This window comes from Trichosurus vulpecula, chromosome 8 (genome assembly GCF_011100635.1).
Source record: "Trichosurus vulpecula isolate mTriVul1 chromosome 8, mTriVul1.pri, whole genome shotgun sequence".
NCBI lineage: Eukaryota > Metazoa > Chordata > Mammalia > Diprotodontia > Phalangeridae > Trichosurus > Trichosurus vulpecula.
Window position 1 is genome coordinate 34,921,033 of NC_050580.1, and position 25,989 is coordinate 34,947,021.

General features: G+C 42.8%; 1 protein-coding gene across 4 annotated transcripts in view; it reads left to right on the forward strand.

Annotated features, from left to right (window-relative positions):
- PEAK1 (pseudopodium enriched atypical kinase 1) overlaps positions 1 to 25,989 on the forward strand; it is a 275,075-nt gene that overhangs the window by 38,361 nt on the left and 210,725 nt on the right. For 3 of the 4 annotated variants that reach the window (XM_036734155.1, XM_036734154.1, XM_036734159.1), the window contains exon 2: positions 10,107 to 10,173. The gene's annotated coding sequence lies outside the window, so the exon portion shown is untranslated. Of the gene's footprint in view, positions 1 to 3,863; positions 3,928 to 10,106; positions 10,174 to 25,989 lie in introns of those variants that run through there. The other variant, XM_036734157.1, reaches the window with a different exon arrangement.

Below are 25,989 nucleotides of genomic sequence, written 5' to 3' on the forward strand. Positions count from 1 at the left end.
TAATTGTTCATGGGTTGGCCAAGCCAATGTAATAAAAATAACAATTCCACCTAAATTAATTTACTTATTCAGTGCTATACCAAACTACCAAAAATTATTTTATAGAGCTAAAAATAATAAAATTCATTTGGAAGAACAAAAGATGAAGAATATCATGAGAATCAGTGGGGGAAAAATGTGAAGGAAGGCGTCCTGGCCTTCAGAGTACTAGATCCCCAAGTGTATTACGAAGTGGTAATTATCAAAATAATTTGGTACTGGCTAAGAAATAGAGTGGCGGATCAGTGGCACAGATTAAATACATGCACTACAATATAGTAGTGAATGACCATAATAATCTAGCGTTTGATAAATGCAAAGATCCAGGCCCTGGGGACAAGAAGTCACTATTTGACAAATATTGCCAGAAAGAAGTTTGGTAGAAACTAGGTATAGACCAACAACTCATATCATATACCAAGATAAGATCACGATGGGTACGTGAACTAGACATTAAGGGTAATATTATAAACAAATTAAGGGAGCATGGAATAGTTTACCTGTCAGATCTATGGATAAGGGAAGAGCTTATGATCAAACAAAAGATAGAGAGGAACCTAGGATGCAAAATAGATGATTTTGATTACATTGAATTTAAAAGGTTTTTAACAAACAAAACTAGTGCAGCCAAGATTAGAAGGAAAGCAGGAAATTGGGGGAAAATTTTACAGCAGGTTTCTCAGATAGCCTCAATACTCAAATATATAGATAACTTAGTAAAATTTATAAGAATATGAGTCAATTGATAAATGGTCAGAGGATGTAAACAGGCAGTTTTCAGAAGAAATCCAAGCTATTTACAGTCATATAAAAAAATGCTTTAAATCACTATTGATTAGAGAAGTGAAAATTAAAACAGGTCTGAGGTACCACTTTACACCTGTCAGATAGGCTAATGTGACAGAAAAGTAAAATGACAAATATTGGAGAGGATGTGAGATAATTGGGGCACTAATGCGTCGTTGGTGGAGTTGTGAACTGATCCAACCATTTTGGAGAGCCATCTGGAATTATCCAAAGGGCAGTAAAACTGTGCATATACCCTTTGACCCAGCAATATGTTTACAGGTTCTGTATCACAAAGAGATTAAATAAAAAAAGGAAAAGGACTTATATGTACAAAAATATTTATAGTAGCTCTTTTTGGTGGCAAAGAACTGGAAATTGAGATGCCTACATATTGGGCAATGGCTGAACAAGTTGTGGTATATGATTGTGACAGAATACTATTGAGCTATACAAAATGACAAGGGGGATGGTTTTAGAAAAACCTGGAAAGATATATATGAACTGGTGCAAAGTGAAGTGAGCAGAACCAGAACATTGTATGTAGTAACAGTAATTGTATGATCAACTGTGAATCACTTAGACATTCTCAAGATTACAGTGATGTAAGACAGTTCCAAAGAACTCACGATGAAAAGTGCTATCCACCTCCAGAGAAAGAATTGATTGTGTCTGAATACAGATTGAAGTATGTTTTTTTTCACTTTCTTTATTTTTCTTGGGGTTTTTTTTTAACATGGCTAATATGTTTCTCATTTTAACCTTAGTACTCTTGCTAAAACAGCAGGCTTACAGAGGCACTTTCCCACTCAAATTTTGTGGAGGTCTCAGTCAGCAAAGCATTTGTTGAGAGCCTACTATGTGCAAGGCACTGTGCAGGGCACAGGATACAAGAACTGAGAAGGAAACAATTCCTCCTTAGAAGGAGCTTCCATTCCACTAAGGGAGACAACAAGTTCTATATCAGTATATAATATGACATAAATATGAAAGGGGTAAATACGGATAAATAACAGGTAATTGAGGGGGGAGAGTGGTGTGAGGATGTTGGGAAAGGCCTATCTTAAAGGAAGAGAGGGAATGCATTGCAGGCAAATGGGGTGGTAAAGGTAGGGAGACATGAGGCGGAGTGTGCGAGGAACGAAGAAAAGACCTGTTTGGCTACATTGAAGCATTTGGAAAGGGAATAATGGCCACCAAGTCTGCAAAGATAGGTTGAGGCAGGTTGTGAAGGGCTTGAAAAGGCAAACCGGGGTTACTATTTTATCCTCAAAGTGATTAGAAACCCCTGGAGTTGATTGAGTAGGAGAGCGACGTGTTCAGATCTGGGCTTTGGTAGCTGTGGGTAGGATCCTGGGGAACAAGTGTGGGCTAAATAAAACAAACTGCTTTTGGATTATGTCCTTTCCAGGAAAGCAACCATTTAAATGTATTTAGACCTGATGATTCTTACGTGTTAGCCTGATGAAGCATTTTCCAATCAATTACTATGTTCTAGGCTGTACTAAGCACAGAGAACACAAATACACAAATAGAACAGTTCCTACCTTCAGGGAGCTTCCATTCTAATGAGGGAAGAACACATGAAAGGGGCCTGAAGGTAGGAGGCTAATGCTGGCGGGTAGGGGAGCCAAGAGGAGAGGTCATCCAGAGAGTCAGAAGACGAGCTTTTTAGATGTGAGTGGGGCTGGCCATGGGATACTCAATGAACTGACCAGGTGGTGGAGGCTGCAGCAGGGGTAGCAGAGGCATCTGCGAACCTGAGAAGGCCTCTAGGATGGAGGTTGGAAAGTGCCAAGAATCAAGAGCTGAGCGTGTTTAAGATACTTACGTTAGACTCATAGACTATAGGTTATCAGTCAAAACTCAAAGTTTTGTGCTGACAGATTTCACATGACAATCAAGTATTTAAAGATTATTCACAATTAAAGACCCTTAAAGAATCATATTAATGGGACTTCAAGTAATTCTGCTTATGCCTGAAGCTGTGTCTTAGCCTCACATTGGACCATCTGCTTTTTGAGGTTATTGTCCGTCCTTCATTCTTGAAGAGGACAACATCTGGAAGGTGATGCCATGACTTGCAAGTGAACCGGATTTTAGTGAGGGAGTGCTATGCAAAGTCACCAGCTTCACTTTCTCCTCTGGAGCCATCCATTCCAGTCAGAAGATATAGATCAGAACTCCTGGAAATGGCTCTGAATGCAGTGGGAGACCTTAACCAGTACTCAGGTGGTCCCTAGGCTACTTGCTCAGCTGCCCTCGAAGCCTTTCCAGCTTCCTAAGACCTGTAAGAACTTGGTCTCTGAACCCTCGGTCACCTCTGTTATTCCATTTTGTACAGATAGGTGGCAAATCACAGGCAGCATAATGGAATAAGAAGGTCCAACCCCAGCCCTGTCTTGTCCAGTCCTGGTCATCCTTAATCTCTCGCAGTTTCCGTTTCCCCATCTGAAAAGCAACAATAATGAATGCCTTGTAAGACTTAAGGTGTACGCTGTTGTTATTACTGATAAGGCCTCAGCTCCACAGAGAATGCTTCTTAAAGGATTTTCTAAAGAAGGGTGAGAGTGAGCAAGGCCACAGTGGCTAGAGAACTTGACCTGTACAACAGGATGAGGCCTGCTGCCCACTGCTGCTGGCTGGGGGATGCTGGGCAAATCCCTGCCCCCTCAGTGCTCCAGGCAGCTCTGACTACACTGACAGGCACGAGTAGACAATTCCTTCACCTGGGGTCCCCATACAGCAGTGGCATCATAGGCCTCTCACTGCATTCCAGTTGCATTGTGCAACGCTGCTTTTAGTAGCAAAGGCAAAGAGGAATAACACTCCCGCTCCGATCATCGGGTTTTCTTTTTTTATTGCCACCTTCCCGAACACACTATTATGTGCCATCTGTTGCAAAGATAGCTTGTGATCTCACTAGAGACTGTTGTACTGCCCTTCAGGCAAGTTCCACTTGATTAGAGATACCTCTTTAAACAGCAAACAAATTACCAGGAGTGTGAGCACAACAGCATTTGTCTCACCCATCAAGTTGAGAGTGGCTGTCTTCCTGAGGGGGAGGGAGCACAAAAGCTCAACCCCGTGGAGTCCTTTTAGGTAAGTGGGCCGGCGTCAGGGGCTGTTGGCTGTGAGTGGCATGTTAACCTTGCTCCACCAATGCCATGTGAGGGAATCAACAGAGCTGTCTCGGGAGGAGAGATGGAAGCGGTCACTTGCTGTGACTCCAACACTGTTTTCAGGAGTGTTTGATACTTTGGGTTTGGGTTTGGGTTGGTTGGTTGGATTTTTAGCATTTCTCTTCTCCAGGCAGAAGGAAGAGTTGAGGATTCAGGGTTTCTTTTTTTTTTTTTTCAAACTGCACTTTATTTCATCAAATAAACATAGTACTGTTGTTCTTCTGAAAATACCAGGACATAAAAAATGTTCCTACTAAAAAACTGTAGTGTATGGTAGAATTAAAATTGCATTTAAGTGTTCAGCAGTAAAAAAAATGTCGTATTATTTTCCAATGTATTTTCAGTGCAACAAACTATAATTAAATCCTGAACACTATAACCCTAATTAAATGCAATTTGTAATGTTGCAGATGATAACTTGAAATAGCAGGATTCCTGGGGCGGGGGCTGTTGAATTCCCAACTCCATAAGAAGTTAGGGATCATTTCATTTAGCCTTTTCTTGCAACTTACACTGTGTCCATTTATGCCAAAGAAAGCCAAATAGTCTGTTAAATGTTTTCCAAAGGAATAAGAGATACTTCATAAAACTGTTTTGTAGATGAATTTTCTTTCACTAGTGAAATAGGAAATATAAATTACTTGGTTGCTTAATTTTTATGAGCGCTCATGATGCACTTGGACACTAAACGCCAAGCCCTTGGCCCACTAGGAAATTACGTTCTTAGTGAGTAAAGCAAGTTTGTTTTTCTTTGACCTCCTATCTCCATCTCTTTCTTTTAGTTTGAATCTCCTGTGTACATTGCAAAAGAGTTATTTATTATTTTTGGTAGAAGAGCTCTGTGAAGGTAGAAACCCCATCTTTCCTGTGTTCGCTAAAGCATTTCATGAAGTGCTTTACCTTTAGGGAGGTATGTACCTGTGCCTGGAAGATGCCAGGAGGTGATTAGGCAGGTAAGAAGTGGCAGGTATTCCAGGCATGTGGGACAATGGCAGAAACTTGTAAAGTGTTGTTCTTTTAAGGTATATTATCTCTAATGAGAAATGAAAGGAAATTACTCATTCAGCAAAGCTGAGGGACAGCTGTTGTTTTTTAAATGACATTGCTGTCTTTGCTATGTAGTGCCTTATCTCAGTGATTCCGTGTATCAAATTTAAACTAATTCAGATTTTTTAGAGATGCTGTGCTAGCCAAAGCACTTTGAAATTCAATGAATGGACGCAAGCAACGGCTGGAAAATGGCCTTGGCATCGGTTAGGGAGGTTTCTTGGTTACAAATCTTCCTGGAGAAGATCTCCCCTACAGTGGGTGGAGGAAGGATGTTCTCCAAGGGCATGGGGGACGAGGGGGGTTGCTGTGACTGTGTCTTAGAAATTATCTTGTATGCTAGGCTGCTTCTCCGAAGAGAATATCCCGTGGAGCACAGAGTGAGTGGGACTATAGGGAGGGATGAGATTACTTGAAACATCATCTAGACCTTAAGGTAGATAAGGAATTACCTACCTGGGGTCTGGAGGGAGCTCAAGGAGAGCTGCACTGTTCTTTGCTTCTCACTGTGTGTGTATAGTATGTGTGTGTGTGTGTGTCCATTTCTCTGTCTATTTCTTTAACATTTATCATTGCCATTTGGGTTTATATCCTAGCCTTGACCCTACCTGCCTTCACTTCCCCTTCTCCCATGTTGAACCCTCTCTTGTTCCAAAGAACAACAAATTTGACAACATAAGTACCTACCCCTTTCCATTCTCCCCCCAGCCCCTTCCTTCTGGGAGAAGGAAGGCAGCCTCATTCATTTTCCAGGGTGGAGATTGTGCCTTACAGTCAAGCAGTTTTTAATTAGTTCTGCCACCCCTTCCATGATTGGGCTTGTGGAGATGGGCTATGGGCTATGGAGATGGGTTTTGATTTCGTTCTTCTGTATCACTTCATACAGCGTCCCAGGTTCTCTAAATTCCTCTGAGTTGTTTCGTTTGGGGAGGTGATATTGCCTTATGTTGGTACACCACACTTTGCTGGACAATCCCCCCCTCCCTCTCTCTCTGTAATCTTATCCCTTTGGGTCATGGAGCCTTTTTCCTCTTCCTGTCTGCAGGGTAATTTCCCCACCTTTGTTATTCTTTCCTTGTGCTCAGTTCTTTAGGAGCCATGATGCTTTATATGTATGCAAGGCTTAGATTCATAGCCAGATCTCAGTATAATTTAGAGAATAACTGTTTGCCCAGTATTTTTCTCCCTGTGAATGTCTGTTTTTCCTCTCAGATATTTTCATTTCTAACTGTTGAGGTTGAGTCTCATTTTATTTCTCCTCTAAATTATGGAGGGAAAGAAAGGAGTAAAACAAGACTCTGAAGTGAGAAGCCTGGGTTTGCATGAGAAAAAGAGAACATAAAAATCACAAATGGTAAATAAAGCTCACTGACTTTCAGCCCCCCAAAAAACTATTTCTCTCCTCCCTGCAGCTGTGGGGGAAATCTGTTGCTCATTAGCCTTTCTTGGCATTCCTTCTGTGGAAGTTCAGTGCTGGACATGGCACCCCAGCTTCCGGGTTTCTCTAGAATATCACTGGACTAGGAGAAAAGCATTTCTCTTTTCATGACTTGGGAGTCAAGAAGCACCAAATAAAGTCTGTCTCGTGTTTCTTGACTGATGTGCCAGAACAGTAATAGTGCAGTACAGTAGTATTACAGAGAAACCGGAACCTGATCTGCAGTGCCAGTATTGCCGTCATTGACTCTGGACTTGTTGGTGGGGGAGCCGCTCGCAGCTCCTTCCTGGCCATAATCACAGGTTTTCGATGATGTATTAACATTAACTTAGTGGTTGTTGCTCGTCTTGTCTGCACTTCTGGACTGCCCTATTTCACTATAATTGTCAAAGGAGATGATTTTGAAATTTGGATCCACATATGCACAGACTTATTGTTGTGATGCCCCCCGCCATTAAAATACCAATTGAAAAGAATAGTAACAGTGTCTGAGGTCCTTAACATAATTATTGACCCTTCTCATTTTTATCTTTCTCAGCCCACATGCATAAAGTGGCCAGACCTTGGATCCCTGATACATGACCTTGTGTCTCCTCGTTCCATGATCATTCTTGGTGGTGGAATGTTATCTGAATCCAGGAACATCGAGGCTTTAAAATTGATAGTGCAACTTTTTTAGATAGTAATCTTAGTTGGTATAAAGTATCACCTTAAAGAGCCATGCTGATTACAATGCCACATTTTTATTGAGCAAATGCTTGGGTTAGTGGCATAGGAAGCAGACTCTGCACAGCTTTGCCTACTCAGTGGCACCTGAAGCTTGGTTATCTGCATTGCTTTGGCAGCGGGTTCAGAATGTCCTTTAGGTGTGAGACTGACTCCTTAATAGGACTTACAGTGATTTTCTGTTTTGACACTTTTTACTGTTGATAGATGCCTATTAAGACCACAGAGCAGCTTAGAATCTGCAGTGTTGTGGCTGGGGTGACCATAGAGGTCTTTTAGGCCAATCATCTCATTTTCCAGATGAGGAAACAGGTCCAGGGAAGTGAGTGACTTGCCCAGAGGCACACATTTCATGGAATCTAGGCCTGTGTTTTATTTTTTCCTAACACTCCATTTTGTTAGAGAATCTTTGAAATATTTTAGACTTGGGCAAAGGGGCTGCAGCAGTCAGACCCAGTTCCTTCCACTCTATCTAAGTCATTTTAGACATAGAGAAAAAGCAGAGTGGGAATGTGTTATAGGCCAGAGAAGCTTATGGCTAAAATAAAAATTGATAGGGCTAGGAGTGCAATTAAAACCCTTCTCCTGTTTCACTGAGAGACCTCTAATAAGCAAACATAGAATCAAACAGATTGAGGATGGTGTTTTTTTTAATGACATAAAACTGTTGCCCATGAGGTTTTTGGCTGACATCATGAATCTAATTTTACTTAATGGCTGTGATGGCCTACAAATTCAGAAGTGCAGAGAATATTGCAGTAAATTACTGAGCTGTCAAATCCTGTCATCTGTCATCTTTTATCTAAATAGAGGATTTGGTTTCTAAACTGTCAGGAGCAAGTAAGTGGGACCCCTTCAAGGTTTTATTTGTTCATGCTTGAGTAATTCAATTCAGAGGCATCTAAACATAGCAAATTAAAAAGAAAACCAACACTAAAGTGATGCATCTTTCACTTGCATAACCTGGGGAAAGAATCTATAGATTTTCCTTCTTTCAGCCTGAGAGCCCTTGAGATATGTCAAGCATTTATAGTGATGTAAGCCCTACTTGTGTATGCCAAAGTTAATGACTCACACCTTTGCCAAATAATACATTGCTTCTTGGATAGCACAAGAGGCTTTTTTCCTTGTTGCAAAATCTACCTTTGGTTGATTCAAGAAGTATTTCTGAGTGTCTGAGATGTGGAAAGCATTGTGCTAAGCACTGTGGGGGATACAAAGCTGAATGATTGGTATGCTCCCATTAGGTATAATGATCTCATAGATTAGCTGCCTCTTCTTTTCCTCCCTTGCTCAGTTGAAGCATTTAAAAATATTTATCTTTTATTTGAGCTGTCTGGGAAAGGTAAAGGAAAGGACAGGACTGGTTTTATAAATAAGCAGAGATTACTGAAAAGGTCAACAATTTATTTCAGAAACCATTTAAGTACCTACTTATGTGTCAAGCATAGGGTAGAGATAGACAACCCAATGGCCCCAACTACTAGGGTAAGGATACACTATCTGACAAAAGGTTTCAGAGCAAACTGGAAAGCATTCTGGCAGAAACTAGATTCAGACCAGCATTTCACACCACATGCCAAGAAAAACTCCAAAATGGATACATTATCCTATTCTGGATCTGATTCTCACTGAGAGAGAAAAATTAATTGCTGAGGTAGAAATGATAACCCTAGGAGTGGGATAGTAAGTAGTCAAGCCATCTGTCATATAGAAAGAGAAAATTCAGGCATGGTCTAGCATGTACCTTATAATACCTGTTCCTTGTGGGTTCCTCTACCATTTGAAGAAATAAATTTGGATAATTGAATCACTACTGTATCATGCTTCTGTGTCAGGCTTCTTAACTTATTTCTCAGACTCTGAATTCACCTGTATTCTAGGCACTGTACTAGTTTCTGGGGTCACAGTTATAAAAAATGAAAAAATTCCTGCTCTGAAGAAGCTTTTATACTATATTGGGTGGAAATAGCAAGTATGTATATCAATATATACACAGAACAAATTCAAACTAAATTACATTTAGGTAATTAGGAAGAGAGTGCACTAGCAGTTGAGGGTACTAGGAAAGTCATTCTGTGGAAGGTGGGGCGTGAGTTGAGACAAGAGGTGAGGAGGGAAGACTTTTCCTGTCATGGGGGATGGCCATAGTAAAGGCCAGGGAGGTGGGAGAGTGAATGCTAAGGGTTCAGAACAGAGAGAAGGCTTGTTTGACCAGAGAGAGTGTGGGAAGTGAAATAATACTTAATGAACCCAGAATAATAGGTTGGGGCCAAGCTGTGAACAACTTGAAAAGCCAAACAGGATATTTTATCCTCCAGGCAAGAGGGAGCTGCTGTAGTTTATTAAGTAGGGGAATGGAGAGTGAACTCACTCAATGATTTAATGGAGAATCCTGGTTTTGAGCATTTATTAAATGCCTACTTAGTTCCAAACACTGTATTAAGCCCTAGAAATACCGTGCCCCCCCCCCCCCAAAATAGTTTCTGCCCTCAAGAAGCTTTTAGTCTGATGGGGGAAAACAACACACAAAAGGCATCTGAAAAGAGGAGGAAGGGAAAGGTGGAGGGGTCATTATGGCAAACTCCAGAGGAATGCAGCCTCAGTTGGGTGGAAAAGGAAGAGATGGCTGCTAGGGAGGAACTTTGAGACTTAAATAGAGGTTCTGGGAGGGGCTCTCCATCTCTGCTCTCTCCAGTCAAAGGGAGGGGCCCCAAGACAGGGGATGCTGATGAGGTAAGAAGACCAGGGCTGACCAGATCTTGCCTTGATGAGGTTTCTGGAGCATGATGGTGAAGTCTGGAGGAGTACAGCCCTAGCTAGGTGGGAAATGAAGGTCCATTTTGGACCGACATGTACTGATGATTGTCTTTTCTGTTTTGTTGCAGGTAGCTGCCAACACTAGCCGTGGTGTGCAGGGCACCTTTCCATTGTGTATTTGTGTAGAACGCCAAGGTAAAGTATTTTCTGATGCTTCACCCCTTTAAGACTCCAGCTGAGAAGAGAAGGAATTGTTGCCGATGTATTTAAAGCTGCTGAAACTGTATGAATTCCTTTCTGAGCTCTAAGAGGAGTTAAGTAGCTATAGAATTGGCTTATTTGAAAGAGAGGGAAAATACCTTGCTACAGTATAGAGTGCTTAGTTTTAAGGAGGGAGGAACATATTTATTTCCTCTCCCTGGGACAATGAACATAAACTAACAAGTTCTTAGCCTGTGTTGAACCTCACTGGCAAGAGACCCTTATGGAAAATAGCCTGCAGATGATTTCTAGAGTGTTTGTTGATGTCAAATGACTCAAAACAGCTTAATGCAGTACCAACTAAATTAGTGCAACCTCTAGAGGTCCTGTGGTATAGTGGGAAGACTCAGACATTTATTAAGCCTTTACTACATGCCAGGCCCCATGCTAAGCCCTGGAGAAACAAAGATGAAAGTAAAATAATCACTGCCTTCAAGGGGCTTCCATTCTAACAGGGAAGATAACATGTACACACACACACACATATTTTCAAGATCACTTGATGACTGCTTTGTATGTGCCGCTTTGTGCGCACGCGCATGCACACGCACACGATCTCAGGTGACCTTGAATGGGGAGGCACTAGCCCTAGAAAGACCCAGAAAGCTCTTCTATGGAATGTGACCCTTGAGATGCATCTCCAAGGAGACCAGGTATTGTAAGAGGTGGAGCTGAGGCGGGGGAGTGCCTGGGGGGTGGGGGATGGCCAGGGCAAAGGCATGGAAACTGGAGCATCATGGGGGAGGAAGAGTAGGGCCCGTGTGACTGGAAGTCAGGAAGAGGACAGAGTGTGAAGAGTTTAAAATGGGAAACAGAAGGGTTTATATTTGACCCCAGGCATCCTAGGGAGCCCCTAGAATCTGTTGAATAGGAGGCAGGGAGACGAGGGAACATGGTTAGACTGCATGGCCATAGCTGTGCTTTAGGAACGTGATGACTGTTTGGGGAATCGATCGGAGAGGAGAGAGACTGGAGCCGGGAGGATGCTGTAGTAGCCTAGGCCAGAGATGATGATGGTCTGAGTTACTGTGGTGACTAGACGAATGCTGAGAAAGGACACATCCCCAGGAGATGTAGGAGAGATACAGAGGACAAGATTCAGCAGCTGATGGCATCCTTGGGGAGTCAAAGATGACACTAGAATTGCCAGCCAGGTGATTTGAAGGATGGCAGTGCCCTCCACAGTACAATTTTAGAAGATCAGAAGGCTTGGAGGGAAAGATACTCAATTCTATTTTGGAAACGTCCATTAGAGCAGTGCATCTTAAACCTTTTCCACTCACGACCCCTTTTCCTGTTTGGCAGCGTTCATTGAGTTGTGGGGCCTGAGGGCGTACACAGTGTTAAGTGTTCATGCTCTGTGTTGGGAACCAAGGCTCCAGCGCACTTGTGTGGCACAGCAGCGGCAAGCACTGCCAGAAATACCTCAGATTCATTACGAGTTTGATTTTTAACTTCTGAGTTAAAGAGTTGAGCGTTCAGAAACCTTTTTACTATTTACTGTTGCCACATTTCCTTCGACCATATATAGGGTCTTGACCCTCAGTTTAAGAAGCCTGCATTAAAGAGCCGGTAGTGTAGGACTGGGGCTCCACGCGTAGATCTGAGAGTCATCTGCAAGAGGTGATAAGCCGCATACAAGTGGGAGCTGGCCATGGCTGCTATTTCTGCTGGGGTTCAAGGGCATTACTCAGCTGCACCTATCCCCTGCTGGGACTGAAGTTTAGGGTGGCTCTCTCTGGGATTCAGGACTAGGCTGGCATTAGGCACCTCCAGGTTCTCCTGGCTTCCTTCACATCTCATCTCCTGCCAGAGGCTTTTCCTGGTCTCCGCAGCTGCTAGTGCCCTTCCTTCTGAAATCACCTTCCATCTGTGCTCGCGCTCTCTCTCTCTCTCTCTCTGTCTCTCTCTCTCTCTCTCTCTCTCTCTCTCTCTCTCTCTCTCTCTCTCGTATGTACTTAATTATACACGTGTTGTCTCCCCACCTTTAAAGTGTGACCTTGTGAGGCAGGTGCTCTTTTTGCCTTTCTTTGTATCTCCAGTACTTAGCACAGTGCCTGACATATACTAAACACTTCCTAATGCTTGTTGACTTACTGATTCACTTCCCTGGCCTGGATATGCTCCTTGAAGCGCAGATATGGAGCTAAAAGAGCAGAGGTGACAGGAGCCTTTGTACCTGACCAAGTGTAGATGGAGGGGGGCTATTCTGGAGGTGATGTACTGTGAGGGCATTGGGGGACTGATCGATGAGGTGTCTGAAGAAGGAGAAGATACCAAAGGCTAGAAAAGACCCTGGAACTTGTTAATACCAAAAATGGTGACCCAAAGACAGTCATTAACTACCAGCATACATTCATATTGTCCTGTCTATACAAAGTCTTTCTGAAAGTCTACTCTCTGTGAATTGAGGGCATCCTCAGTGAGGGTATTAATAAGGATAATGCAACCCTTTGGTTTAAAAAACAAGAAGGCCCATATCGTCAGTCACCTGAAAGATCTAGTAGAACATACAAGACCCTTGTGCTTATTATTTGTTGATGATGAAGCTAGAACAGAATGCTTCCACGCAGGCTCTCACAACAAGGGGTCTCCCGGCCATATGTCATATTCACTTCAGATTCCTTGTTCCGTGACCTTCTGGGAGTAACCTTGGGCAAGGTGTAAAACACACTTGCCTGTGATGGAGGAGGTCCAGCACAGAGACTAGGCTGAAGAGGGATTTCCCTGTGGATGATGGAGTCCTCCCAGTGTTCCTATTGGGAGATGAGATGTTGCTGCTTACATCAAACCCCAGAATACTCCAGAGCCTCCTGGGAGAGATCTGTAATCACTTAAAAGATCTTGGCCTGTCCCTCTGCATGGGAAAGACCAAGTGGATGAAGGTGGAAGGTATCTTGCTCAGGTTTCAGTATATATTTGTATGAATAGCTTATAGAAGTTTCTAATAGTATATATTTCTGGGCCAGAGAAAAGGAAGAGAGTGGATCAGATTCCTTTTAGAAAATGACAGTTATTTTTTACTATCCCTAAACTTCCCCTGAAAACAGAGGCCCTCCTTGTGATGTTAACTTTGTACCAGTGTTCCTCTATGGACTGAGAATATAATTTTCACCAATGAACTAAAAATGAGTATCACACAGTGGTCAATCAAGCATCAGTGCCAGCTGGGTGAGAAGGTGGCTCCATGTCACCAAGGAGGATATCTGGAGAGTAGGAGTAGAAGTCCTCATCAAGGCACTGTGTGGAAGGAAGAGGATGGACTGGTAGGGAAAGATGGAAAGCATGGGAATGATGGGAGATCCAGTGAGTCTCCACTACTTCCCTCATAAGGCTAAGAAAAGTGAGGAAGGCTGCCACACATTGGGGAGACCGTCTGAACAGCTCTTTGGAAAGGACACAAGATAAGAGTCAGACACGGATGAATCTGCACTGTTGGAAGAAACTATGGAATCTCTGAAATCACAGAACTGTTGGAGTATTACAGGAAATGATAACAAAGAGGCAGCATACCAGCATCTGTGGGTGTGGATAAAGCAGTCTTTGGAAGAAAATTTATGTCTGAACACACTAACCAAAGTTAAACAGAAAAAAATGAACTTAACATGTGATTTTGAAAAACTAGGAAAACAAATACTTTCCAAATAAGCACAGAAGTTAGAAATTTTGAGAATTGGAATTGGAAAGAGCTGGCCTTTTTTTTTCCTTTTTAATCTTTTAAAAAAAATCTATCCCCTTCAATATTAAATCTTAGTCCCCTTCAATATTAAATATGCCTGTTCACTCAGGGAGCCATCCCTTATAACAAAGAATTAAAAAAAGAAAAAAAAACCTAAGCAAAACTTCAGTAAAACTAACCAAAACATTAACTGCTCCTGACAATCAGTAAGTCCAGTCAAGTCAACAAGCATTTATAAGTGCCTGTTTTGTGCCAGGCTCTATGCTAAGCATGGGCAATACAAAGAAATGCCAGAACTTGGTTCCTACCCTTGTGGAGTTCCCATTCTCCTGGGGGAGAAAACATGCACAAAGAATGTAAATAGTGTCAGTGGAGGGTGATCTTAGAAGGTGCCAGCAGTGGAGTGGGGCTGGGGGCCTGGGAAAGGCCTCCTGTAGAAGGTGGGATTTGAGCTGCATCTTGAAAGATACTAGAAGGCAGAGATGACGTGGGGGGACAGTGACTGCAAAGTCATGAAGGTGGGAAATGGAATATTGAGAGCAAGTAGGCCTGTGTTTTCAGGGGAAGACAGCATTCTTTCCTGGTGGCTTTTTGAAAAGCCAATCCAGGATTCTTGCATCAGTCTTGAAGGAGCATTTCCGGTATGGGGTACTAGGTGGATGATTGTGGAGGAATCAGGAACTTTGGACTTCATATCATGGGCAAACCACCTTGCCTCTGAGCCCCAGGAAAACTCTAAAATGAAGGCATTGAGGCAGATTCTTTCAATTAAGCAAAGGGCTCTTAAATGCTCATTTTGGTACAAAGCACTTTGCGAGATCAGCCACTACAAGACAAGAATGAAACAGTTCCTTCCCTTGAGGAAATTATTTTCCACTGTCACAGAGAAGCCAGTACAAGATAATGTGAGGAGAGAGAAAAAGCCTGATCCCTGGGAACATCCAGAGAGATTTCGTGTGTCTGAGCTGAGCCTTGAAGGCAGCGAGGGTTTCAAACAGAGTCAAAGAAGTGGACTTTCCAGAGGGGAGAGAATAGCCTATAGAAGGGTCGGAAATGATGGAGAAAAGTTGGAGTTTGGTGATTGTTCATGGGTCACCTTGGCTGCAGCATGGCCAAGAAAAGGAGGACATTCTGTGTGATCAGTCGTTCTGGAAAGAGAAGGAGCTAGCTGGTGGGGGGCCTTAAACATCAGAGGAGAGACATTCGTGTTTAACTCTAAAAGCAGAGGTCCTGAAAAACCAGCATGGCAGCAAGCCTGTGCCTTGGCGAAATGACTGGCAGCTGTGATCACTCGTATTTTCCTCTCACTTTTTTCACATTGCGATTTTTCAGTAGCAAGAATAACTTGGGAATGTAAATCAATTCGCTGGTCATTCTGAGGGTCATAGAGCTGAAAGGGACTTCAGTGAGGATCAGTGTGTCCTACTCACACCTGAACAGGTTTGCCCTTGGTAAGATCCCAGAATTGTAGTACCTACAATAATGGGAGGAGACATCTGGAGCTGGAATGGACCTCAGAGGCCATCTGGTCCATTTACCTCTTCAACCTCCACCCCCATCCCCATTTTTGCACTTGAAGAAACTGAGACCCAGAGATTTATATGATTTGCTCAGGTAGCTTCAGAGGAGGTGTTTGGACCCAGGACCTCTGGTCCCTCTCTGTTTCTGAGCACACACTCTTAAGTAGCATGACCTTTTTTGGCTACCACACACTGTTGACTCATTTTTAGTTTATAATCTTCCAAATCCTCCATTTTCAGACAATGCACTTGTCAGAGCTACCCCATGTTGTACTTCTGAGGTTGATGTTAGGACCCAGGGGGCTGGCTTTGCATTTAGCCCTATTCAATTTTAAGCCATTCTAGGAACCAGCATTAATGGGAGGGCAAAATAGTAACCAAATGACCCCAACCTTGTTCTGGAACAAAGGCTCATCTCTTAAATACGCATACTTTTCCTGTGATCTTGGGTGGCTGAGAGGTTTAGAATACTGTAGGGTCTGGACAGTTGAAGCTGAGCATCCCCAAAAGGCCTGGAAAGGTCCATCGATGTGGGCATGAGAAGGGTGCAGCATACGCCAAAGATGGAATCACTGAGGAGAAGCTGTGCCGAGGATGTCTTCAGAGAATGGAGAAAGGACGCCGGTCATGTGGGAAGGAGGTGCCCTGTCAGTACTGGGAAGTTTGGGTCAGTGGCTTTATTCTCAGTAGGAGCGGCCGTGCTAGTTTAGTGGTGGCTGTGTCAGTGCTTGTAGCAGGACTTGAGAATGGGCCTCCAAGGGTCCCCAGCTTTCTTTGTCATTAGCTAACAGATGCTTACTTACCACAGTGTTTGCTCAGTGAGTCTTTCCTTAATGTGAAGCCGTCTCCTTACACTAACAAGAACAGCTTACCATGCTGGTGTTTCTTGGTGTATAACTAATATTTGCTCTTGGCTAGACATTGTTCCTTCTGTCTCTGCCCAGGCTGTTAACATCCACTGGGCACGTCTGTTCCTGTGGTTTTAAGCTATGGATCTTGACTCTTAACTTGCCTCTCTTTGGAGGGAATATTTTGAAACATTAAAAAGAAGCAACCGTAGGCTTCAGAGCGGTTCTCAATTTGGTGTAAAAGTCTTGAATTTTCAAAGGAATATTTTCAGATGCATAGTGACATGGGTGTGTGTGGGGGTGGGGTTGCTCTTAATGTTAGGAATTTGGTCACTCCTATTGTAGTCAGAAGAGCCGGGTTCATGCATCCCTCAACATTGTAGTGCCCTTGTGGGTCATCCGTTCCCTGGTGCATCTCTCTTCCTAACTGTCCACACCTCATCCTATAGGATTCCTGTTTGTGCCCAAACCTTGTTTTCACTCCATGGCTAGCTGACCTTTCTTTCCTGTTTCCTCTTCTGTTCTTTGTGTGCCTCCTCTGGTCCATATACACACGCAGAGCCTATGTAAGACAGGAAGCATTTAACAGGAGAGTTTCTGCTTCTGATTTAGATTCAGAAGACCTGGTTTCAAATCTCAGTTCTGGTGTTTACTATTTTTGTGACTGTAGTTAAGTCTTTTAATATCTGTCGGCCTCCGTTTCCGCATCGATAAAACAAAGACTTTAGACCTGGGGTCTTCTTACATCCCTTTGAAATTTTCTAGATATTCTAATTCTAGTCCAGTTATCTCATAAATGAGGAAAGGCACGGTAACTAATGAATAATATCTTGTTCATTTGTTATTAAACATAGCAGAAATTTCTATTAAAACAGTCTGATTCGCCCTCCCAGAGAGACTGCTGTGATATTTCTGCAGTTTGCATTTTTCTTCCCAAATCATAGATAATAAAGTTCAGATCCAGAACAGACTTTAAAGAAAATAGGATCACTAATATGGAGCTGGATATCCCCTTATAATCCCTCCATTTTATAGAGGAAGAAGGCAGAGCCCAGAGAGGGGCAGTGACTGTCCAAGGTCATACGCATAGTAACAGAGGTGGGCTTCAAACCCTGAACTTGTGCCCCTCAATTCAGTGCTCTCTCCACTCTGCCATTATCTCTTAGGATACATCTGAACTCAGGTAACTAAATGACTTCTTGTAACCTGAAACACATTTCCAATCTACCTTTCCCTGCTCCCACCTGCAGGGATACCTCTGAGTTTCTGCTCTATCAGCCCATTGGTAATTTTGCTGCTTCAGATAGTTCCTAAATTAGTTACTAAAGCTAGGGAAAGCCAGTCACATCCCCAGTGTTATTGAGAAACAGCTGAAACAGTCTGGGGACAGTCAGGCACATTTTTCTTTCTCTCACCTGTCCTTGACTCCTCCATCTCCCAGAGCAAGTAAGAAAGTTATGGTTCTCATCCTTTTGATTGCTTTTCCCTCTTTGGTCGGCCAGTGTTATCAGTAGACGCTTTCCTTAACCCCACTCCTGCTGTGTCGTTGGCCCAGTCCAGATGGTGGGAACTGAATCCGTGGGAACTTTCAAGGCCACACAGTCCATGTAGTCCCAATACCTTGGCTTCTGCTCCTAGAGTTTCCATGAAGGAGAACTTAATGCTATTAAGGCAGATCATGCCTTTGTGGGCTGGTTCTAGTTGTTAAGAAGTTTTCCCTTTCCTCAAGTCCAAGTCTGCCTCTTGATGAACACCACCCTTAATTCTGTCCCTAATTCTGGCAGCTAGGTGGCAAAGTGGTTAGCGCTCTGGGGCTGGAATCAGGAAGAGCTGAATTCAAATGTGGCCTCAGACACTTACTAGCAATGTGACCTGGTTTAGTCTCTTAACCTCTGTCTTCCTCAGTTTGCTCAACTATAAAATAAGTTACAACAAGTTAACAGTACCTCCCTTGCAAGCTTATGAGGATCCAATGAGATAATATTTGTAAAGCACTTAGCACAGTGCCTGGCACATAACAGATATCATAGAAATGCCTGTTGTCTCCCTCCCTTCTTTGGATGGAACAGAACAAGTATGATCCCTCACCTAGGTGGGATCCCTCCTGGCTCCTCCCTCGCTCCTGCTAGCCTCTGTACAGGGCATGTTCTTTAATCTTTTCACCACCCCGGTTGCCCTCTTCTCTATATTCTCCAAGTTGTTTCTGTCTTTCCTAGAACATGTTGCCCAAAGCTGCCCAGGGCAGTTTCACTAAACCATTGCTTCCTCATTCTTAACACAGCCTAGGATACGATCATCTGTCTTGGCTATCACATTTTACATGCCTTCCCAAAGTCATACTTTGTGTGTTGCTTCATCGAGGCATCCCTGGTTCTCCAAGACTGGGCCAGCAGAACATCCGCTCTCATGTTTCTGAGGCTTCAAGCACAGTCCCAGAAAACAGACCAGTCCAGCTAAGTAGAAAGAGGCTCACGACCAGGAGACTGTCCCTTTGGTGGTCATGGCCACCCTGGCAGATACAAAGCAGTCTTTCCCTTGTCCTTTGCAGTCACCCTCTTGTGCTTTTTGCACTAGCAGTGACAGAGGAGTAAGCACTCACATCCATTACATTGCTGATTCACTAAGGAGCTGACCAACCCCCATCGAGCCTGCAAAAGGCCCCAGGCCTTCATTTCAGGGGAATTGTTGTTGAGCATCCTGTATTTTTCAAATGCTTTATTGTTGTTAAACTTCAGCTTAGGTGATTCAGCTTATGAGTGTGAGTGGTAGTGTGCTGTCATTGACGAAAGTTGGCCTTGACCAGGAAGTTGTGGATTCCCACTCTGCCTCTGACACGTCATGGCTTTGTGACCCTGGGCACGTCACTTCACGTCCCAATGCTCTGGGCAGCTCTCTGAGGCTAAGGATTACAGCTAAGGGGGTTATTTAAATTGGTAGGAGTTCCTTACCTGGAAAGTTCTCTACACCAATGAAGTCACCTGTCAGAGTCCCTGTCCTTCTCCTACTGATGTATTAGCTATTCCTACCACCTTTGTGTCCTACCCATAAGGCTCTAAGTCACTGATAAAAATGTTGAGCCAAGCAAGGTCAAGGGCAGATCCCTGAGACAGACACTACACTAGAGGTCTCCCTGCAGGTTGATGCCAGCACCTACTTTGGGGGTCCCATAATTCATTTAGCCAGCCCCAAATACTGCTCCCTATCCCCTCATTGGGCCTATATCTACCCATCTTTTTCACAAGTACGGCATGGCACCTTGTGGCCTTCTCCATGTCCAAAAAGGAAAGGAGCTGACTTAGGCATGACCAGCTCCCTAGGCTACCTTTCCCATGCTCTCGTGTCATGACCTTATTAATATGTTATGAAGTTTTGCCAAGAATAGAAACGGCACCCACTTGTCTCTAGTTGACAGAATTCCTCCACTTGCTATGAAAAGTGGCAGAACCAGTCATGACTCGGACCCCGACTCCCTGCCTTCAAGGCTAGTGTTTTTCCACTGTTAAAGATGACCATCTTATTGGCTATCTTATGAAAAAGTCCAGAATCAGTTTTAACTTGTTATATCCTGCCATGAGAATATTCTAGGGCAGGTGAATTTATCTGAATGACTGCCCTGTGTTTACTTTTCAGACAACTGCAAGAGCCAGAGAATATGCTCTATGGTATGTGGGCCTGCACTCTGACCCCTAGGATGCTGTTTGAATGATGACTAATTAACAAAGTAGTGAAGCCACTTCCTCCCACCAACAATCAAAGTATCTAAAAATGATCACAGTGTCTGAATTATGGTGACAGTTCTGAATTCCTCTATTGTATATTAGCATTCTCTTAATAGACTTAGAAACCTTGTGTTCTCTCTTTCTCCCTCCCTTCCTCTCCTCCATTCTCTCCCTGTCTCTTTCCTCCTCTTTCTTTCCTTCTGTCTCCTTCCCTCTCCTTCCATTTCTCTTTTCCCCTCCCTCCCATCCTCCTAACAAGCTATTTGGTACATCCAGAAGCTGAATATTTTCTGTATATAAATAATCTGCCATGTCAGTCTAACCATGTAGCCTGACTAGCCCTTCCATTCAGAAAGCTGATTGATTGGTTCATTCATCTCCAGGAGAATATTTTCCTTTTTTAAAAAAATCAACCTTCCAATCCTGTCTCCTTCAGCTTGATACAACGGCAGGTTTATGACATAATTATTTTATGAAATGGAGTCCTTTAGACTGAGGTTATCTTGAAACTCCAAAGTGAGGGGAAAGATGATTTGAGAGATTCGATAAAAGAATTTGTATTTATGTCAAATTAAAGAGTATTGACGGCACAGTGGACTGTTTGACTAAATACACATCATCAGTTGACTCCTCTGTTTAAATAATCTTCAAACAAATAGAAAAAAAATCTCTAAAAAAAACTCTAGATGATTTCTTAATGCTTTTATAAAGGAGGCTTTTTCAGTATCTCCTCCACTCCTGTTATCTAGACATGAGGGCCTGCCCCAGGGTGGTGGCAGGACCAGAGCAGAGAAGGGGGCAAGTCCAGGCACAACTCATTTATGGCATTTAACCGTTCATTTTTTACAAATTGAAGGTTTGTGCAACCCTTTGTCGAGCAGGTCTGTTGGTGTCATTTTCCCATGGCATGTGCTCAGATCACATCTTTGTCACATTTTGGTAATTCTCACAATATTTCAGACTTTTTCATTATTATCATATCTGTTCTGGTGATCAATGACCTTTGATGTCACCATTGCAGTTGTTTTGGGGCACCAAGAACTGTGCCCGTATGAGACAGCAAGCTTATTTAATAAATTGTGTGTTCTGACTGCTCCACTGTCCAGCCATTCCCCATCTCTCTCCCTCTCCTCAGGCCTCCCTGTTCCTTGAGACCCAACAATATTGAAATTAGGCCATTTAGTAACCTTACAGTGGCCTCTAAATGTTCAGGTGAAAGGAAAAGTCAATTGATTTAGCAGACTTCATTGGTGTCTTATTTTAAGGAATTGCCACAGCTACCCCAGCTTTCAGCAACCCCCATCCTGATTTGTCAGCAGCCATCAGCATTGAGGCAAGACCCTACACCAACAAAACTGTTACATGTCACTGAAGGCTCAGATAATAGTTAACATTTTTGAGCAATACAGTATTTTTAATTGAGGTATACATTGTTTTTAGATATAGTACATGTAATAGACTATAATGTAGTGTAAACATAACTTTTCTATGCACTGGGAAATCAAAAAATGCATGAAACTTGCTTTATTGCGATACCTGCCTTACTGTGGTGGTCAGGAACTGAACCTGCAGTATTTCTGAGGCATGCCTGTACTAGAGATGTTACAAAGGCAGCATCAACAAGACTTGGCAAACAGATTGGTTATGTGGGGTGAGGATGAGTGAAGAGTTGAGGATGATGCCAAGGCTGCAAGCTTGGATGACTAGGAAGACAGTGGTGCCCTCAACAGTAATATGGAAGTATGGAAGAAGGGTGGGGAAAAGATAATGAGTTGTGTTTAGGAAAGTCTTAGTTAAAGTTGTCAATGGACATCCAGTTCACGATGTGCAGTAGGCAGTTAGTGATGCTGATCTGAAGGTCAGAAGAGGTTCCGACTGGACAAATGGATTTGAGAACCATTTGTATAGAGATGATAATTGAACCCATCAGAGATGGTGCGATTGTCAAGCAACAGGAGAGAGGAGAAAAGAAGTTCAAAAGAATAGACTCACAATGAGGGGTGTGACCTAGATGGAGGACCAGCAGAGGGAACTGAGAAGACCAATAGGAGAAGAGCCAGGAGAGTTGTGTCATGACCAGGGAGAAAGAAGAGAGTATCCATGAGAAGGGCGTGATTGACAGTGTCAGAGAGTGCAGAAGAGGTCAAGAAGGATGAGGACTGAGAAACGGCCATTATATTTAACTGTTAAGAAGTCATTGAAGAAGCTGGAGGTTCTAAAGGAGAATGAGAGGAGAGGACGTGGAGCCATATTTTTTTAGTTTCTCTTTCTCAAAGAATTTTACCTCTGAAAGGAAAGAGAGATTGAGAACTATAGCTAGAGGGGATAGTCTAGTCCAATGAGGATTTCTTAAGGATGAGGGAGATATGGAAATGTTTGAGCAGCAAAAAAGCGGTCAACGAACAGGGAGCAAATAGGCCCTCATAATTACAGTAGTTTATTGTTTGTTTCTCCTTGCAGTTGAATTAATTTTTCCTTTGAGTATTCGTAGGCATTTCTGTTCAATACATCTATATTAAATATGGATATTGATTCATTATCTCTGGAACCTTTATGCATATAGTGGAGTTTCTCTGCTTGTCTTTCTTTTGTGTGTTTTTTATTCTTCAGCCTTTTCTGAAATCATGATTGCTACTCCTATTTCAGGTGTTTCTTGTAAGCATCCTATTGTTGGATTTATCATTCTGATCCATTCTTCTGTGAGCTTTCATTATATTGGTGAGTTCATGTTCCCAGTTATGATTGTTAAGTGTATACTTCCCATGATCCTTTCTGCCCAAACTTTTTCTTCTCTTTGCCCTGTGTGCCCTGCCCCATACCACCCTTTTTTTCTTTATAAAAATGATTTATTCATTCCACTACACAGATTAACCACATGCCCTTAGAAATAAACTCTTTGAAATAAAAGTACACAAAAAACCTGTCATAAAATATTTGTTTCAACTACGTAGTTTTTTCTGCTAGTAATGACATTAAGTGACAGTGCAGATTTGGTACAGATTAATTAAAAATAGAATTGCTTTGCTTTCCATTTAATAACTGCAGAAGGTGCTGAGGGAGGCATTTACCTAACAACTTTGATCTCTAAAGGACAAGATTTGTTTCTACCCCTCCTTTCTCCCCCTCACCCCACCCTGTTCAGGTTTTTATTCCTTCTTTACTTTAATGGTCACTTCACAGAAGGCACAGGACACAGAAATTAGCCTTGCTTGTGTCTATTGGAATCTTCACCTATCCTATCTTAAGTACCTGCTATGTGCTGGGGACTGTGCTAAGCTTTGGGGACACAAAAGAGGCAAAAGACAGTCTCTGCCCTCCAGGAACTTACAACTTAATGGAGGAAGACGACACACCAAAAAATATATACAAAGCAAGCTACATACAAGATAAATAGGAAATAATAGAAGGAAGGCGCTCTAAATAAGTAGCTAGGTGGCACAGTAGATAGAGCTCCAGGCCTGGAGTCAGGATGATCTGAATTCAGACCTAGTCTCAGACACTAGCTATGTGACCCTGGGCAAGTAACTTGATCCTTTTTGATTTGGTTTCCTCATCTGGAGGAGAGCTGGAGACAGAAACGGCAAACCACTCCAGTATCTTTACCAAGAAAACCTCAATGAAGAGCTGGACACAACTGAAATGACTGAACAACAACAACAAGAGAAAGGCTTCCAGTAAAAGATAAGATTTTAGTTGTGACTTAAAGGAAGCCAGAGAGGTCCATAGGGTGAAGTGGAAGAGTGTTCCAGGCATGGGGGACAGCCAGAGAGAGAATACCCAGAGCCAAGAGATAGAGTGGAATGGCCAGGAGGCCACTGTCACTGGGCTAAAGAGTACATGTTGGGGAGTAAGGGCTAAGAAGATTGGAAAGAAAGGAAGGAGCTAGATTATAAAGGATTGTGAATGCCTGAGGATCCTGAAAGAAGAGGGAGCTGCTGGAATACCCTTCTTCTTGAATCTCCTTCCCTCTTCTCCCTGTCGTGTGTGTGTGTGTATGTGTGTGTGTGTGTGTGTGTGTGTGTGTGTGTGTGTGTGTGTGTACGTACACATATGTAGTCTGCTTTCCTTTGTCTAGTTCAGATGAGAGTGAGCGGTGCCTGGGGTACCTGCCTTCCCCACTGCTTCTTCCAAGGTTCTCCTCATCCCGTGTACCTCTCTTGTTTGAGAGAGTAAGCTCCCTCCCCTGTTTAGTCCCCTAACTTTCCTTTTTTCTTAAGACTACCAAAACATTAAAAAGCCCCTCTGCCTGTCTTATTTAGCTTTATCATCATTAAGGATATTAGAGCTCTGTGGGGATACTTGTTACTTCTCCATTAGTATTGAATCAGTTTATCTAGTCTTGCTCGTTTGATCAAATGATCAAACCTTTCAATGTTTCACTTGTCTCCTCTCATTCTCATTTCAAAACCTCAACTCATTTCTGACCTTTTCATCAGCAGTGTTTGGAAAGCCTTCACTTCATTAAAGACACATTTCCCACCCTGTAGGATTATACTCAGTTTTGATTGTAAGTCCTTATCTTTTTTCGTTTTGTAATACCGTATTCCAAGTTCGTTTCATAATTATGGCAGCATCTGCCAAGTCTTGTATGAGTCTAACTGTAGCTTCTTGGTGCTTGATTGAACTCTTTCATTTTGATTGTTTGCAACAGTTTCTTTAACCTGAAGTGTCTATTTTCTCTGATGGAACGTCAGAGTTTTTGTTTCAGGATTTCTTTCGGGGGTGGCTGGTGAATTCTTGTTATTCTTTGTTATTTTCCCTTTGCCCTCCAGCTTTAACTTTGGGTAGGGGGTGGGCGATTTTTCGATAATCCAGTGATTCTTAGATGATGGTACCTGGACCTGTTTTCCAGGGAGTTGTTTTTTAATCTAGATGCCTTATGAAATTGATCATAGATTTTTCCAAGGTGGTACTTCTCCTTTGCTATTGTTTCTTTCTCATCGTTCACTTTGTATCTCTTGTCTTTGTTTCTTGTAGCTCCTCCTCTCATCTTTGCGTCCAGGTTATACTTTTCTTTCTGCCTCTGCATGGACTTGTACATCTATTCTCTTCCTCTTATTCCAAGACACTTCTTGATTGTCCCCCCCCACTTTATTTTTTTGCTATTTACTCATAATCTAGCCTCCCTTTTGTGGATTTGTGCTTGGGTTGAGTTCTGTTCCCTTGGGTTTTCTTGCTGGATCCTAAGTCTGGTGGCTGTGACTAGGCCTTTTCTTCTGAAGGTATTGTCTGGCCTTGCCTCCTGCTGAGATTCAGGCCCAGGCTCTCTGGAGCCATTGCCGAGGATAGGGGGTGAGCTCCTGGGTAGCCTCCACCACCCTGGGTACTGGTCTGGCGCTGGCCCCTGCTATAAAACGGGGCTGTTTGTCTTTTTGCCTTCCACCTCCCTTACCTCATCTCCATTCCACAGAGTTCTGGCAGTCTATGCAGCCTTCGATCAATCGATGGGAGTGTTTATGATTGAATCTTTTTGGTTGACTTTATGGTTGTTCCTGCTGGTGCCCTTTAGAATCAGGGTGTTTGTTAGAGAATGGGGTTTCTTTAGGTCCTCATGTGCCGCTATCTTCCCATAGCCCTTCAGTAATCTTGCCAAGTGTCCCTGACACAGTAATATTATGTTGCCTCACCATTGTCTATTTTAGATTGTAAGCTCAGAGTATGGTTGTCTGCTTAACTCCTTTGTTCCTTTTAAGAACATCAAAGTACTGCATCTCATTTTGATTTGAGAAATTAAAAAAAAATCAACTGTATAAATACTTGATGGACAGAACATGTTAGGCAGTAGTTCACAAGGACCCGGGGCTTCTATTGGCCCATCATGTTAATGTGACTCCTTAGCTGGAAAAGCCAACAGGATTTGGGGCAGCATGGGGAGTGAAGTTCGAGATTCAGGAAGTAATAGTCTCCCCAGACTGCCTTGGGCAGTGACAACTATATAGCTGGCTAGTTTTAGGTCCTCCTGTTTAGGAAAGCTATGGACAAAT